This window comes from Mus musculus, chromosome 11, assembly GCF_000001635.26.
Source record: "Mus musculus strain C57BL/6J chromosome 11, GRCm38.p6 C57BL/6J".
Taxonomy (NCBI): domain Eukaryota; kingdom Metazoa; phylum Chordata; class Mammalia; order Rodentia; family Muridae; genus Mus; species Mus musculus.
In genome coordinates this window covers 118940413-118954174 of record NC_000077.6, presented here as the reverse complement: position 1 = coordinate 118954174, position 13762 = coordinate 118940413, and the positions used below count along the sequence as shown (strand labels likewise).

At 50.7% G+C, this 13762-nt stretch overlaps 1 long non-coding RNA gene across 4 annotated transcripts in view; it reads left to right on the top strand.

Moving 5' to 3' along the window:
• The window catches only part of Gm35710, a 35883-nt gene extending 29136 nt beyond the window's left edge, over nt 1-6747 (top strand). For 3 of the 4 annotated variants that reach the window (XR_880341.2, XR_389216.3, XR_001780388.1), the window contains 2 exons: nt 5971-6124; nt 6283-6747. This is a non-coding gene — a long non-coding RNA (predicted gene, 35710). The remainder of the gene's footprint in view (nt 1-5970; nt 6125-6282) is intronic. The other variant, XR_880342.2, reaches the window with a different exon arrangement.
• The last annotated feature ends 7015 nt before the right edge of the window (nt 6748-13762 follow it).

The window sequence follows — 13762 nt, the reverse complement described above, 5'->3', positions numbered from 1 at the left end:
TAAAAGTGCCTGCGGCACAAGCCTACCGGTCTTGAATTCGATTCCGGCATTGGATCCTAACTGTGAAAGGAAAGTACGAACTCTCTGAAGTTATCCTTTGACCTGCGTATTTGTACTGAGGAACATGTGCCCTCTCCCCCACATACACATATTTCATTCACACAACAAAAATAACTATTATAATTTTTTTTATCTTGGGAGCTGGAGAGATGGCTCAGTGGTTAAGAGCAGTAGCAGCTCTTCCAGAGGACTCGGTTCAATTCCCAGCACCCACACGGCAGCTCATAACTGTCCGTAGCTCCCGTTCCAGGGATCTGACACCCTCACCCAGACATCTATTCAGGCAAAACACCAAATGCACATAAAAATAAATTAAAAAGTATTTTGTTTTGAACTATGCATTAGTGTGTGTGTCTTTATGTGTGCACGTCTGTGTGAGAGTGTATCTGCATGTGTCTGTGTGTACGTGTGTGAATGTGTGTATGTGTGAGTGTATGTCTGTGTGAGTGTGCATGTGTCTTTGTGTGAATGTGTATGTGTGTATATGTGTGTATGAATGTGTGTATGTGTGAGTATGCATGTGTGTGAGTGTATATGTGTGTGTCTGTGTTTTGTATGTCTGTATGTCTGCATGTGTGTGTGTGTGTGTCCTGCTGCATGAGTCCAAGTGACAGTGGTGTCCAGAGGCATCCCTGGAGCTGGGATTGTAAGAGGCTGGGTGCTGGGCGGCAGACCTACGCTCCCAGGCTGTGCTCCTCTGTGTGGAGGTGTCAGCACACGTGGTCGCTGCTCAGGCTCCAGTGTTCAGGTGTCTCTCACCCTCGGGCCACCTGTGGACACTTGCAGGTGTTTGAGGTGACCTCTGACCCTATGTTGTTAGCGGTACTATTGCATCTTCACCCCAAGGACACAGCAGGGCCTGGGGCAGATGGGACTGGGGAGCTGATGGGCAGCCTCCTTTGCTTGCCCAGGCTTGCCCAGGGCCGTGGCATCTCCCACTCATGGCTATGCCTGGTGGACTTTAGGCTCACCTGTGACTCAGGCTTATTCTCTACCTGGATGTGTGTGCACCTGGCAGCACCCTCCACAGGTCACTCTGTGGATGCCACCACACACTTGTATTTTCCAGACCCTGAGGGGGCCTGTGCAGCTGTCCTGCCTGGGAGAAATCGGCATTTATGGGCATTTTATCCCCAAGGGGTCCACTTTAGGACTGACTGGAAGAAGGGAGCTGTGGTTGCGGATGCTCTCTGCCTCTGGGATCCCACTCTGCTCCCTCCTGTGGCAGGCGAACACCATGGGGGTGGGGCAGATGGAGCTTGTGGTGAAAGCTCAGAGACAAAACCACTTTTCTTCTTCTTTCCTCCCTGCTGGGAGGACCCCTGCTTCGCCTCCCAAAACACATCAGCGTGCAGGAACTTCAGTGCTGGGCCTGTGTGCACAGGGAAGGGCCAGGAGTGCCAGGGAAGGTGGCTTTGTAGGAAATCATGACTGCTCAGGAAAGATCTCCACTCTGCCTGCCGCTAACGTGGTTCAGTAGCTGCAGCCAGATGATGGTGTGTGTATGCGTCTGTAAGTGTGTGCTGTGTGTGTATTGTGTATGTGAGTGAATGTATGTATGGTATGTGTGTATAGTATGTGAATGTATATATGTATGTGTGTGCTGTGTACATGCATTATGTATGTGTATTATGTTTATATGTTACATAGGTGTATGTGTGTTTTGTGTGCATGTGCTATATATGTGTGCTGTGTGTATGTGTGTGTATGCTGTGTACATATGTCGTATGTGTGTGTCTCCCATACCTTCACAGACAGCAGCGGTGCAGCTGGGCGGGGCAAGCATGATCTGTGGCAGGCCAGTGGCTGGGCGCATGCTCTCAGCCAGTTCTGGGTTGCTCTTACCTGCTTGGTTCTCTCCTTGCTCATAGTCCTGAAGCTAGTCTTTGCTAGCACGTATGTGTCTCAGGAACCGCCTGGGAATGTTCCATGTGCAGTAATGGCACCTGGTTGGGGGTAGTCACCTCCAGCACCGCCTTCTGGAACCGTGAATGGCAGCTGAGAGTGAACGCAAGATCCCCAAGTGCATTCTGGTTGATGTGATTTACGCTTAAATTCGAGCCAGGCAGGTGTTGCTGCTGCAGGGTCCATGGAGCAGGAAGCTGATGTCGTGGGGAGGTTACCACCCAGTCTGTGTGGAGGTTGGGGGACAGCCACCTCCTGGGGACCTCACCCCACTAACTCCCTCCAAGCTGCCCTTAGGAGCTGCGCACCGTGATCAGTCTGGTATGGCTGCCCACAGGCTGGGGAGTTGTGCCTGGGGTGGGTAACAAGAAACGGAGCCCCGGTGTGGAAGAACTCCAAAAGCAGGTGCTGAGGAGTGACGGGGGACATGAGAAGATCATTGCACTCCTGGGTAGTGGTTCCTGCTGTGCTCTGCAATGTGGCTTTAGTCTGCAGTGTGTGTATTCACAACACACGGCCTCCCTCCTGCTCCTCCACCGCTCAGCACAGAGTCTCTGCACCTCATGCTCAGGCTCTGGCAGTAAGACATGTTTGTCAAGTGACTAAGTGAACTCTGGTGTGGCCACACTAGGCTTCCATGCTGTGTCCTGTCACCGTCTGATCCTTGCTCTGAGCCTTCTTGGTCCAGGACCTCTAGGTGGGGTGGGACCTGCTTATCCTATGATTGACATCCTGTGCATCCTTTAGAATCTCCTGTCAGCTCCTCACTCCCTCTGGGGATCCATCTACTGCAGGTAGCTGAGAGCCTCCCTCAAGGTTCTGCAACCCACAGCACCTGGAACTTTCTGTTGTCATGCCCCACCCAGTGCTACAAGCTTCACTCTCTGGCCAGGGCTGGCTCTGATTTCTGCACCTGATATGCTTGGAATAAGTAGGCAGGCACAACACTGAGTTCAGAAGTTAAGGGACACCCTCCCTCCACCCTAGTGCTCACTCTCATCTGCAAGCAGGCAGAGCCTTGAGATAGCCTGTGGTCTCTCCCAGGCTTCCTGGTGAAGGGCAGGTCAGCCCTGTTTCCACCTTCTGGGATCTGGAGGCAGCTCTGGTACTGTGATGGGCCAGCCTTCCTCATTGCCTTCTGTAGCCCCCATTTTGGATCTCAAGGCTTTATAGCACTCAGCCTTCTTGGAATATCTTCATCTAGGGAGAGGCATAGAGAACTGCCCCAAGCTGAGCCCAGCTGAAGCAGGGCACCAGGATGGGTGGAACAGGCACCTAAGCAGGCAGGTGGCATCGTTTACATGCCTGGATATGAACCTTGCAGGCAAGGGCTGTGGGGCTGGCTGGTGGAGTTCAGGCAGCATGTTATCAAATGCCAGCTTGTGACAGACAGGAGGCAGAGCATCTTCTGGGAGTGGGATGACCTGAGAGCTGTCTGGAGGCCTTCCCTGGGTCAGCAGAAGAGAGAGTGGACTGAGAGGAGGCAGGGGCAGCCTGTGCTAGCAAGTGCTGGATGTACAGTTACAGCTCCTGGGCCAGAGATGTGCCTTCTGGCTGCTGTGCTCCACCAAGCTCAGGTGCTCTACCAGGTGCAGGTGCTCCTTGCTCCTCAGATACTCCACCAACCTCAGGTGTTCTTCCCTGCCAAGGTGCTCCACCAGATTCAGGTGCTTCACCAAGCTCAGGTGTTCCTCTCTGCTCAGATACTCTACCAGTCTTAGGTGCTCTTCCCTGCTCAGATACTCCACTAGCCTCAGGTGCTCCACCAGGCTCAGATACTCCTTCAAGCTCAAGTGCTCCTCCATGCTCAGGCTCTATAGAGGGGCAAGCATGTTGACATACTGAAGTGAGGTCTCTTTGCATGTCTTCTGCTCTTTCCTTCAGGTGTCCTCTGTAGCCTGGGTCTGTAGTTAGTTTTTCACGCTTACGTGCTCCCCATCTTGCCTGGGCCTAGATACCACCTGTAAGACAGCACAGTGCCTCCTATCCTGGTTTCCAACACTTCCCTCCAGGTCACACTTCCTGCTGCTAAGGTGACATATTTAGGATGGGAACCTGCCCAAGTATCTTCTGCTTACAACTAGCTGTTGGCAGTCCTGGTAGGCCAAGAATCTTGTACTGATCCAGAATGGCCTGTGGGTGTGGGTCCCTCTTGTCTCTCTCCCAGGCACGTGGTTCCTTGACTTTGTGCCTTTGCTGTAGCTGTCTGCTCTGCTTGAGTGTCCTTCCTAGCCCACACACATGGCACAGGTGAGCCTGTTACTGTAAACCGCCTCACATTCCTTCAGTCTCTGACTAGGCTGGGCGTCTTGGGACCTCTGTCATCTGCTGGGATGCCTCTGGCTTTCCAAGGCCTCAAGTTGTTGTTTCTTCTTCCTCTTTCTTTTTTGAGATAAGGTGTCTTGTAGCCTGGACTGGCCTCGAAGTCATTATATAGCTGAGCATAGCCTTCACTCCTGATTCTATTTCCACCTCTGGAGTGCCAGGACCTCAGGAGTGACACCATCCGGAGTTAACACATCCCTAGGGATGGAACCCAGGGCTTCCTGCACATTAGGCAAGCCCTTTATCAACTGAGCCTCCACCCCAGGACTGCAGGCTATTTTATCCCTTCCTTCACCACCGGCTTTTGATGTCCAGGGGTTCTCGAGGAAGGCCCACTGTCATGACCTGGCAGGCTGTGCAGAGCTGTTGCTGGGAAGTCAGAATGTGTGACTGTGTCTGGCTGTGATGTCAGTCATGCCAGCTTTGTCATAGTAGGCATGAGAGTTTATCTAAGCTTTGAGGCTTCTCTCTGCATTGATGCCTGGTTTCAGTTAACTAATATGGCTATGACATTCTCAGTCTGATTACTTACACTACCCAGGACTACCGGCACACGGGTACTACCACACTGGGCTGGGCCCTCTTCCATCAGTTGTTACTTGAGAAAATGCCCCCAGGCTAATCTAATGGAGACATTTTCTCAACTGAGGTTTCATCTTTCCAGATACGACAGGGTTGTGTCCACTTGATAAACGCCAAACAGCACATGGCCTAGTATGTGCTTAGTGTGTACTTCAGAACAGTGACATGGGTTAGGATGTAAGCTTGTCTTGCTTGTGCCAAACTGACATACACACACATACTCACATACATATGCATGTGTGTACGCACACATGCATATACACAGACACACATACATTGTCCCCCACACAAACACACTACATGTACCCTCCACAGACACACTACATGTACTCCCCCACAGACACATACACCTGAACCCTCCACACAGACACACTACATGTACCCCCCCACAGACACACATACATGTACCTCCCCACACAGACACACATACATGTACCCCCTACAGACACACATACATGTACTACCACATACAGACATACATACAAATACCTACACACACACACATACATATACCCCCCACAGACACACTACATGTACCCCACACACAGACACACATACATGTACCCCCCTATAGACACACATACATGTACTCCCACATACAGGCATATATACATAAACCTACACACACACACACATACACACACACACACATACATGTACCTCCACACACATACACACATACATGTAGCCACACAGACACACACATACATACCCCCCACAGAAACACATACATGTACCCCCCCCCCCCACAGACATGCATACATGTACCCACACTGACACATATATGCATGCATACAAAGAAGGTAAGATTTTGCGCTGTATATATTTTGCTAAAATTATAAGCGGAAAAAGCATGAGTTCAAGCCTTTTCCATGCTTTGTCCACTCAGGCAGCAGCATTTCTGGCAGTGTGAGAACCCTCAGAGGTCATGTTCTGACTTTTCAGGTGTGCTCTTCTGGGGTTCAGGTTCAGGACCTCCTCACCTTCCCAAGCCCCCAGCCTTCTTAGGGTCCATCTTTCTTGTCTGTGTCTCCCCAGTTTTCACTCAGCAGCAAGGCAAGGCTTTAAGGAATGTTACCCTGTTCTGTGTGATTCCAGACTGACAAAGACGCTTGGGAAATGGGCATAATCACTGTCTCATGGGCCTCAGGCTGGAGATGTACCCGGAGGAGTGTTTCCTACAGTTGGAGGGCTAGGAGGTGCCGTGTATCTGAGAGACTTGTCGATTCTAGACAGACCCAGAGCTCTGGAGGTATGATGGAGCAGGAGAGTGATGGGAAAGAGGTAACCTGGGCACGGGGGTTGAGGGGGGGTCGCAAGTGTCCATGTGGGGGAGGACATCACACCCACTCACTATCTTTGCTTCTCAGAAGTCCTTAACGAGGTCTTACACTCCCCACCTCTCCACAGAGCGCCTGGGCTGGCTTCTTCAGGGGGACAGAGAGGAAAAGCTCTCTAAGTGGAAGGAGACTCTTTAGCTGCGGTAAGAGCCTGGGACCTGATGAGAGGCGACGGATTCAATCTTCCCTGCATCCGTCACCTGGGACTCCATCAGACGCAAACCGATTAGGAAAATTCCCATTGAAAGCCTGGAGAATAATGGCCCGGATCATAGAAAACATTTGGCCTGGAGGGAGGCTGAAATCCCATTTTCACCTAAGCTGCAGTCTTTAGGGATCCCCCACCCCCACCCCATGTTTGATAACCTTACCTCCTCCCCAAGACCGATCATTAGACTAATTAGTGGCTAATCAATGTTTAATTAAAACCTAGCCATCAATTACAGGAAGTGCTGTGGCAACTGGAGAATAAAAACGCATTGCAGGAGGGACCTAGCTTCCCCAAGTGGGCCTGGTACCAGCCTGAGAGAACGCTCCTTTTTTGTCTGTGTACCTTCACTGCCCATTCCTCACGAGAGGTCTGGAGGTTTGGAGCCAGCAGGAAAGAGGGACAAAGAGCTGGTTGGATCACTTTTCCTGCCCCTTTCTCCTACCTACCCCATGAAGGTTTTTTTCCACGAGTCTGCTGTAGCTCTTCTCATGCCATCCCCCCTCCCCCACAAATGGATTGCACTTTTCCCCTGTGGATCCCTTCCTGGGTCTCCACGTGGTGCAGGGAGAGACATAGGCTGTCTGAACCAGGTGCAGAGAAGACTTGGATGTGACAATCCCTGTTCTGGGGCAAGTTGACAAAGGACTTTGAGTAGTCACACCAGTGGGCACACCCTTCAGGTCTCCATTAGTCTCCCCTTTACCTTCCACCTTGTGCTGGTTATTTTTGTCTATCAACTTGACAGAGACACAATCTAGAGTCACCTGGGAAGAGGAAACGCAAGTGAGGAATTGCCTCCATCGACTGGGCCTGTGCCTATGTCTGTGGGACATTTTCTTCATTGTCAGCCTAGCCTGCTGTCTCAAAATACAAGGTGGGCAGCTTCTGAGTAAAGACACCAGGAGTTGACCTCTGGTGTCCACACAAATGCACACACACATGTGCAAAACACACACACACACACGCATGCACACACGTGCACACACACATGTGCACACACACATGCATACACATGCGCACACATGTGCACGCACACACACGTGCACACACACATTAGCCTATCACAGGGATTTCTCTTCAGCATCAAGGGCCCACGTTGGCTGAGAGAGGCTACAGGTGAGCCAGGCTCACATCCTCCTCTCTCTGCCCACCACTGGGTTCAAGTTACATTGTGCTGGGACAGCTTTCTCTGATGCTTGCTGGATCCTGAAGTCAGAGCTCTGTGGAAACAGCACAAGGACTGCCCCTCTCCCTCTGCTCCTGCCCAGGCTGCAACAGAGAAAATCGCACCCACCCTAGACAGGCTCAGATTTTCTTCCTGTCCCAGAAAACCATCACTGTGGACAATCTCATCACCCAGGTCCCACCTGAGCTCCTGGCAGCTCGGAGAGGAGCCCGAGGAGCTTTGGGTAAGAGGCAGGGTGGATGGGGAATGGTGCTCAGAGGTGTCGGTGTGGAAGGTGTGTCCAGAGGGATGGGCACATAGAGACAGAGAGCAAGAGAAGGTGGAGGAGAGGCACCCCCCAACACGTGAACAGGAAGGAGGAGGTGGAGGACGTGAGGACTCCTTGTTTAGGAGCACCACAAACCCTTCCCTTTTATGGTGGCGAACTCTCCCAGACTTTAAAAACCACCCGTAGAGCGAGTCCCGCACAGCTTGTGTTGGACCTCAAAGTCCAAGGTCTTTTTCATTGACCGAGGTTTATGAGCAAGCACATGATGTTCCACCTTTCGCTCCCTGAGCAGCAGCAGCAAGTCATAGGGTCTCAGGGTTTTCTGCCCAGGACATTCTGTCCAGCTTTCCCTCTTGTGTTGGATCCATTTGGCAAGGGAAGTTTAAGATTTCTTTTAAAGGGCAAGGAAGTTTGCTGGGTGTGGCTCAGTGGTGGCGTTTGCCAGGCTCCATCCCAGCAGAAGAGAAAACGTGTAGCTTGTTAGCCCCTGGGGTACTTAATGGCAGCCGCTGTGCCCCAGATGATCCTTTCCTCACACAACGATGTCGGGTGCTCAAAGAGGCCAGCTCCCAACATTATGGCCGTCATGAGGCCCAGGGATGGTTACTGTGTATGGCTGGGACCTTGATCGATTGCTGAGAGTGGTAGTGGGAAGGCTACTTGGAGATTTAGACCCTGGATAATCTGCCTCCTGGACAGGTGTTGTAGAAGGCTATCCTCTGAGCAAAACAGCAACAGTCTTCATCAAATTAGCTGTATCTGTTTGCAGATTGTTACAGAGCCTGTGGACGGTTGGCATTCTTCCAGAGAAGATGGAGACAGGAAGGATCATTGGATCATCCCTTGAGATTCCAGCCAGTCCTCCCAGGAACTAATATGCAGTTCTGCCCTAATTGCACATGGTCTTCTGTGTGTGTGTGGGGGGGTGGGGTGGGGTGGAGTGGGGTGGGGTGGGATAGGCTGAGTAAATTCAACAGAAGGGGGCTTCAATCTATGTATTTCAGGGAAGCCATTTTCCATGCTGTGCCTGGTTTAGGGTCAACCTGGCTACAGCCTGTATCCCTTCACTCTGGTCTGATGTAAGCCCAATAAAATCATTAGTTTCCAGGGTAAACATGTGAATAAGCATACATTGGGATCTTACGAGGAGGGATCCAATAGTTGTAAGTGTCCTGCTTTTTTTTTTCCTGTTGCTGTGGTAACGCCATGGCCATACAATTTGGGGAAGAAAGGGTTAATTTCATTTCACAGGTTACATAGAGTCTATCACTGAGGGAATTTGAGGCAGGAGTGTGGAGCAGAAACCAGGGAGAAACTCTGCTGACTTGCTCCCTGACTCATGTTCAGGAACTTCCTTATACAGCTACCTACAGATGGGACCACCCACAGTGGGCGGGGCCGCCCACCGATGGGGTCGCCCACAGTGGACGGGGCCATCCACAGTGGGAGAGGCCATCCACAGTGGCTTTCCTTCAGGGCTTGGCTGATGTGTGGACATCTCTTAAGTCTTTGATACTCCACACTCATCTGCTTCGCCGGTCCTTAGTCCCACCGCCAGGGCTGCACAGGTTACTGTGGCTACAGTTCCTTCCAGACACTCCTCTCAGGGCTCTGCTGGAAGTCATGTCCAAGATGAACCCGGTAGACACAGCTGCCCCTCAGCGCATCCTGTGGAGCCTGGGAAGCATTATGCTTTGCCCCTTTAGCTCCGTGGCTAACTCAGGATCTGTGGACTCCTTCTCAGGCTGAAGTGTAGCCAGGGTCTGCTGAGTTCTGGGGTGTACCTGTCATTGTGTACCTGTCTCTTGTGTACCTGTAGCGTCATTGAGATCCAGTTCCTGTGCCATACGCTGAGGTCTAGACATCAGTGCACGCACGATGCCTCCCTCCTCTGCATGTTCAAATCCTCACTCCTAAGAGGGTGGTTATTCGGTCTCGAGGGTAGAATCCTTGGGAATAGGATTAGTGTTCATCACAGGATGCCTGAGAACAGAGTGTGGTATTGTCTTCCTGCAATACCAGCATTAGGAGGTTGGGGTAGGAGAGTCTTGAGTTCAAGGTCATCCTAAGCTACATTGGAAAACCTATCTATGAACAAAAAAAGCAAGGGTATAGCTCAGTGGCAGAACTCTCTCTCTCTCTCTCTCATTTGTCTAAGAAGTGTGGTGTACACACATGTGGTATGCACATCTGTGTCCATGGCCAGAGGCCAGAGGCCAGAGGATGCTGAGAGGCTGTTCTATCACTTTCTGCCTTATTCACTTCATTCTCTCTCACTGAGCCTAGCATGAGGTTGGCAGCCAGGAAGCCCCAGTGACCTCCTGTCTCTGTACTTGCCAACAGTGGTTACAGGTGAGCATGTACCATGTCTGGCTTTTTACATGGGTATGGGGATTTGAACTCATGTCCTGTTTGCACAAGCGTTATGGTCCATGGAACCATCTCTCAGCCCACTGAGCCATCCTTAGTGGCAGAAGTCTTACCTAGTATAGGCATGAGTACCATCCCCAGATTAAAAAGCCCTCTGGGAGCCCAAGAGGCATCAGGAGTTTGCCAGAGCCCCGAGGAGCCCCTGACAGCTCTTTGATCTGCCCACCATTTGAGATGTGAGCGGGCTGCTGTCAAGAAGAAGCCACACTCCCCTTGATCTTGGATTTTAAGTCCCCAGACTTTATGAGATACATTTGTTGTTTATAAGCCACACAGTCTGTGCCATTTTGTTCTAGGAGCCTGAAGGACAAAGTCTTCACAGAATTCTCCCCTTGAATATGCCTGTCACCAAGCCTCTCTCCGCAGTGTTCTTACGTCCATTCCCTGGTCCTGGAGGCCACTCTACTTTCTGTCTTGTGGCCTTCCCTCGGCTGGACACTTCTGGCACTTAGTATGAGGATCCTAAGGTTCACCCATGATTTTAGTGGGGGCTATGCTATATTCCTTTTTACGACTAAATAATATCCCTTTGGAGTGTCCTACCATGGTCAATAACTTTCAAAAATTACCTGTTGGGATTATCAATAATTTATAACAGGAAAATAGATACATGTTTGATTTTTTTCCCTGCAAAGAACCTAACAGCAAATGATATTAGCCTCACAAGTCACACACACTCTGCAACCATTCAGCTTCATGTTGTAGCTCAAGCCACTTAGCGTGTGAGTGAGCGAGCTAAGGTCACAGTGAGTTAGAGGACTCCATTAATAGGTAGAGGGCAGCTGCGCTGATCTTTGGACCATCATTGTGGGCATGTAGGTTAAAGGATTCACTAATGGATGTTTAAACTTCCTGTCTTCAGCACATGTCATGTGACCTGTGTCCACGGCCCACGTTTGCTCAGGTGCTTCTCTGTGACAGTTATTGCTGTTTTTGTTTATCCTGGAGTTAGTAATGGCTTAGGATTTTACACAACTAAGGTAACCTATCTCTCCATGCAAACTCTTGCGTGGCCAAACTTTGCTGGCCTCTTTTTTCCCTGTATCACGTGCTTTGAGATGCCCTAAGGTCCTCGGGTGGGAGACCCTGGCACCCTCAGTCTGCCACCTAGGCTGCTGTTTTCTCCAGCAGTTTCAACTTTTCTTCTCTGTCATGGTCAGTCTTGCTTGGTGGCTTAACTGAATCTGAATCAGCCAGCAGACACAGCTCCAAGCAGACCTGTGACTTAGCAGAGAGGTTTACCTGAGGGGAAAGACCCTCCCTAAGACCTAAAGGGATCAGAGTGGGCTGCTGCTGCTGCTTCCTCTGCGTGCTGCCTTCGCTCCTTGCTGGTGAAGTGCATCTGAGCTGTACCCTCCCCACCCCCACCCCCACCCCCGCACCCTGTCCCCCAACTGCAGTTGCTGCTGGCATCAGAGCCTAGCCTCTGCAGCCTTGCAGCACGGACCAGTGTCTCTCCAGGAACCCCCACCCCACCTTCATACTGAATTCGTACTGCAGAGGTAACCAGCCTCATGGACTGAATAGCTGTGGGGTTCTTAGCCTCTCCAGTGTGAAGGCAGCCATTAATGGTTCTGCTCCTCTAGAGAACCCTGGCTGAGACACTCTTTAGTATTGTTTTAAAGTTGCTTGATTGTTTTTTATGTTTGGGGGTTTGCCAGGGGCACAGAAGAGGGAGTCGGATCCCCTAGAATTGGAGTTACAGATGGCTGTGAGATGCTATGTGGGTGCTGGGACTTGAATCTGGGTCCTCTGGAAGAGCAGCCAGTGCTCTTAACCACTGAGCTCTCTCTCTACCCTTGGTCTCTAGACTTAGGGCAGCATGCAACCTGTTCTCTGAATCTTTCCCGGGGTTACTCTCCTCTCATTTCAGTTCAGGCGTCTATGTTTGAACTAATTTTGCCTACATTCCTGCAGCACTTGCTCGCTAAATCCAGATCTGCTTCTTACTGTAGACAGCTTTAGAGGCATGGAGATTTTGAGTCAAGCTGTTTTTTTTTTTTTTTTTTTTTTCCTGGAAGCTTCTGTTTTGGGGGTTCTGTTCTTGGCATCATCATCCCAGGGATGGCTTAGATGTGTCATATGTCAACAGGGTTCCTGTGCTGGAAGCTTGGTCCCCAGGTGACGGGTGCTGGGGTCGCAACTCTAAGATATCATGGTTCAGGGGAACGCTGGTTAGTTTGTTTCCCTGCTCTCCAGCTCCTGGTCTCTTCTAAGGTATCAAGGTCCTCCCCCAACTCCCGCCCTGGTTACTCTGTTTCCCTCCTCTCTGGCTCCTGGTCTCTTCTAAGCTAACAGCCCCCACCCCCACCCTGCCCCGGTTACTTTGTTTCTCCTGGTCTCTTGACCTGGTCTCCTGTGTCTCCCCCTCACTCACTCTCCTGCTTTGATTCCTCCTCCCAGAAGCGACATGCTGAGGGCTTGGCTCCAAACTAAACCAACCCCTTCTCTTTATAAAGTACCTAGCCTCCAGTTTTTCATTAAAGCAATAGGGGTAAAAAGCCAATACTCTGTGCCCTTATTTTCATTTTTGGATGCTGAAGACTCACGCCCTTCAGTTGTAGGACGTTTTCTGGTACTCTTTCTTTGATAATTTTATCCTCTGTCTCAGTACGCTTTCTGGAATGCCTATCTGTCAGATGTTGGACCTCCTGGCTCCATAGTCTAACTCTTTAATTAAAAAGAAAAACAAAATCCAATTCCTATTGTATACGTCTTTGCTTTTGTTCTGTGTTCTGGGAACTTTCTCAAGTTTCCTTTCCCCTCAATGCTTCTATTGACTTAAATTTGCGATTTCATTTTTAGCCTTCCCAGCATCCTCCTTCCGGTTTCATGGATGCGCCATCGCTTCTGTGTGATGTTAATGATAGATTCTTTTGAAGCCTTCTCCTCTTTGCAAAGCGTATAGCCGCCTGTGTCATCTATTATTATGTCACAGATGACCTCCAAACGCAGTAGCTTAAGACAACAAATGGCTTTCTCTCCTGGTTTCCATGGCCAGGATCTGGCGGGGCAATGCGGGTGGCTCTGGTTCAGGGTCTCTTTGCAGCCAGCGTGTTAGCCAGGTTTGACGGGGACAAGGGATCTGCTTCCAAGCTCAGTCACTTGGTTGTTGGCAGGAGGCCTGGGTTCCTCGCCACATGCGCCTCTCCATATGGCTGCCTGACATGGAAGTTGGCGTCCCTCAGAGGGAGGGAGTGATCCGAGTGGAGGAGGGTGAACCAAGATGGAAGCTGTAGCGTCTCTCGGAACTCTTCTCTCAGAGGGGCATATCATCCTTGCCCCCATGTTCTTTTGGCCACACAGACAGCCCAGAGCCAGGGCCCCTGCTAGGCATGAATGAGGTAGGCAGCCATCGCAGAGACTGTCTACATAGCATTTTCTCTGTTTGCTGCTCATGTTGGAGGGTTTTCTCAAATATCCGGTCACCTGCCTGTGTCTCACGTTCGAGAGTG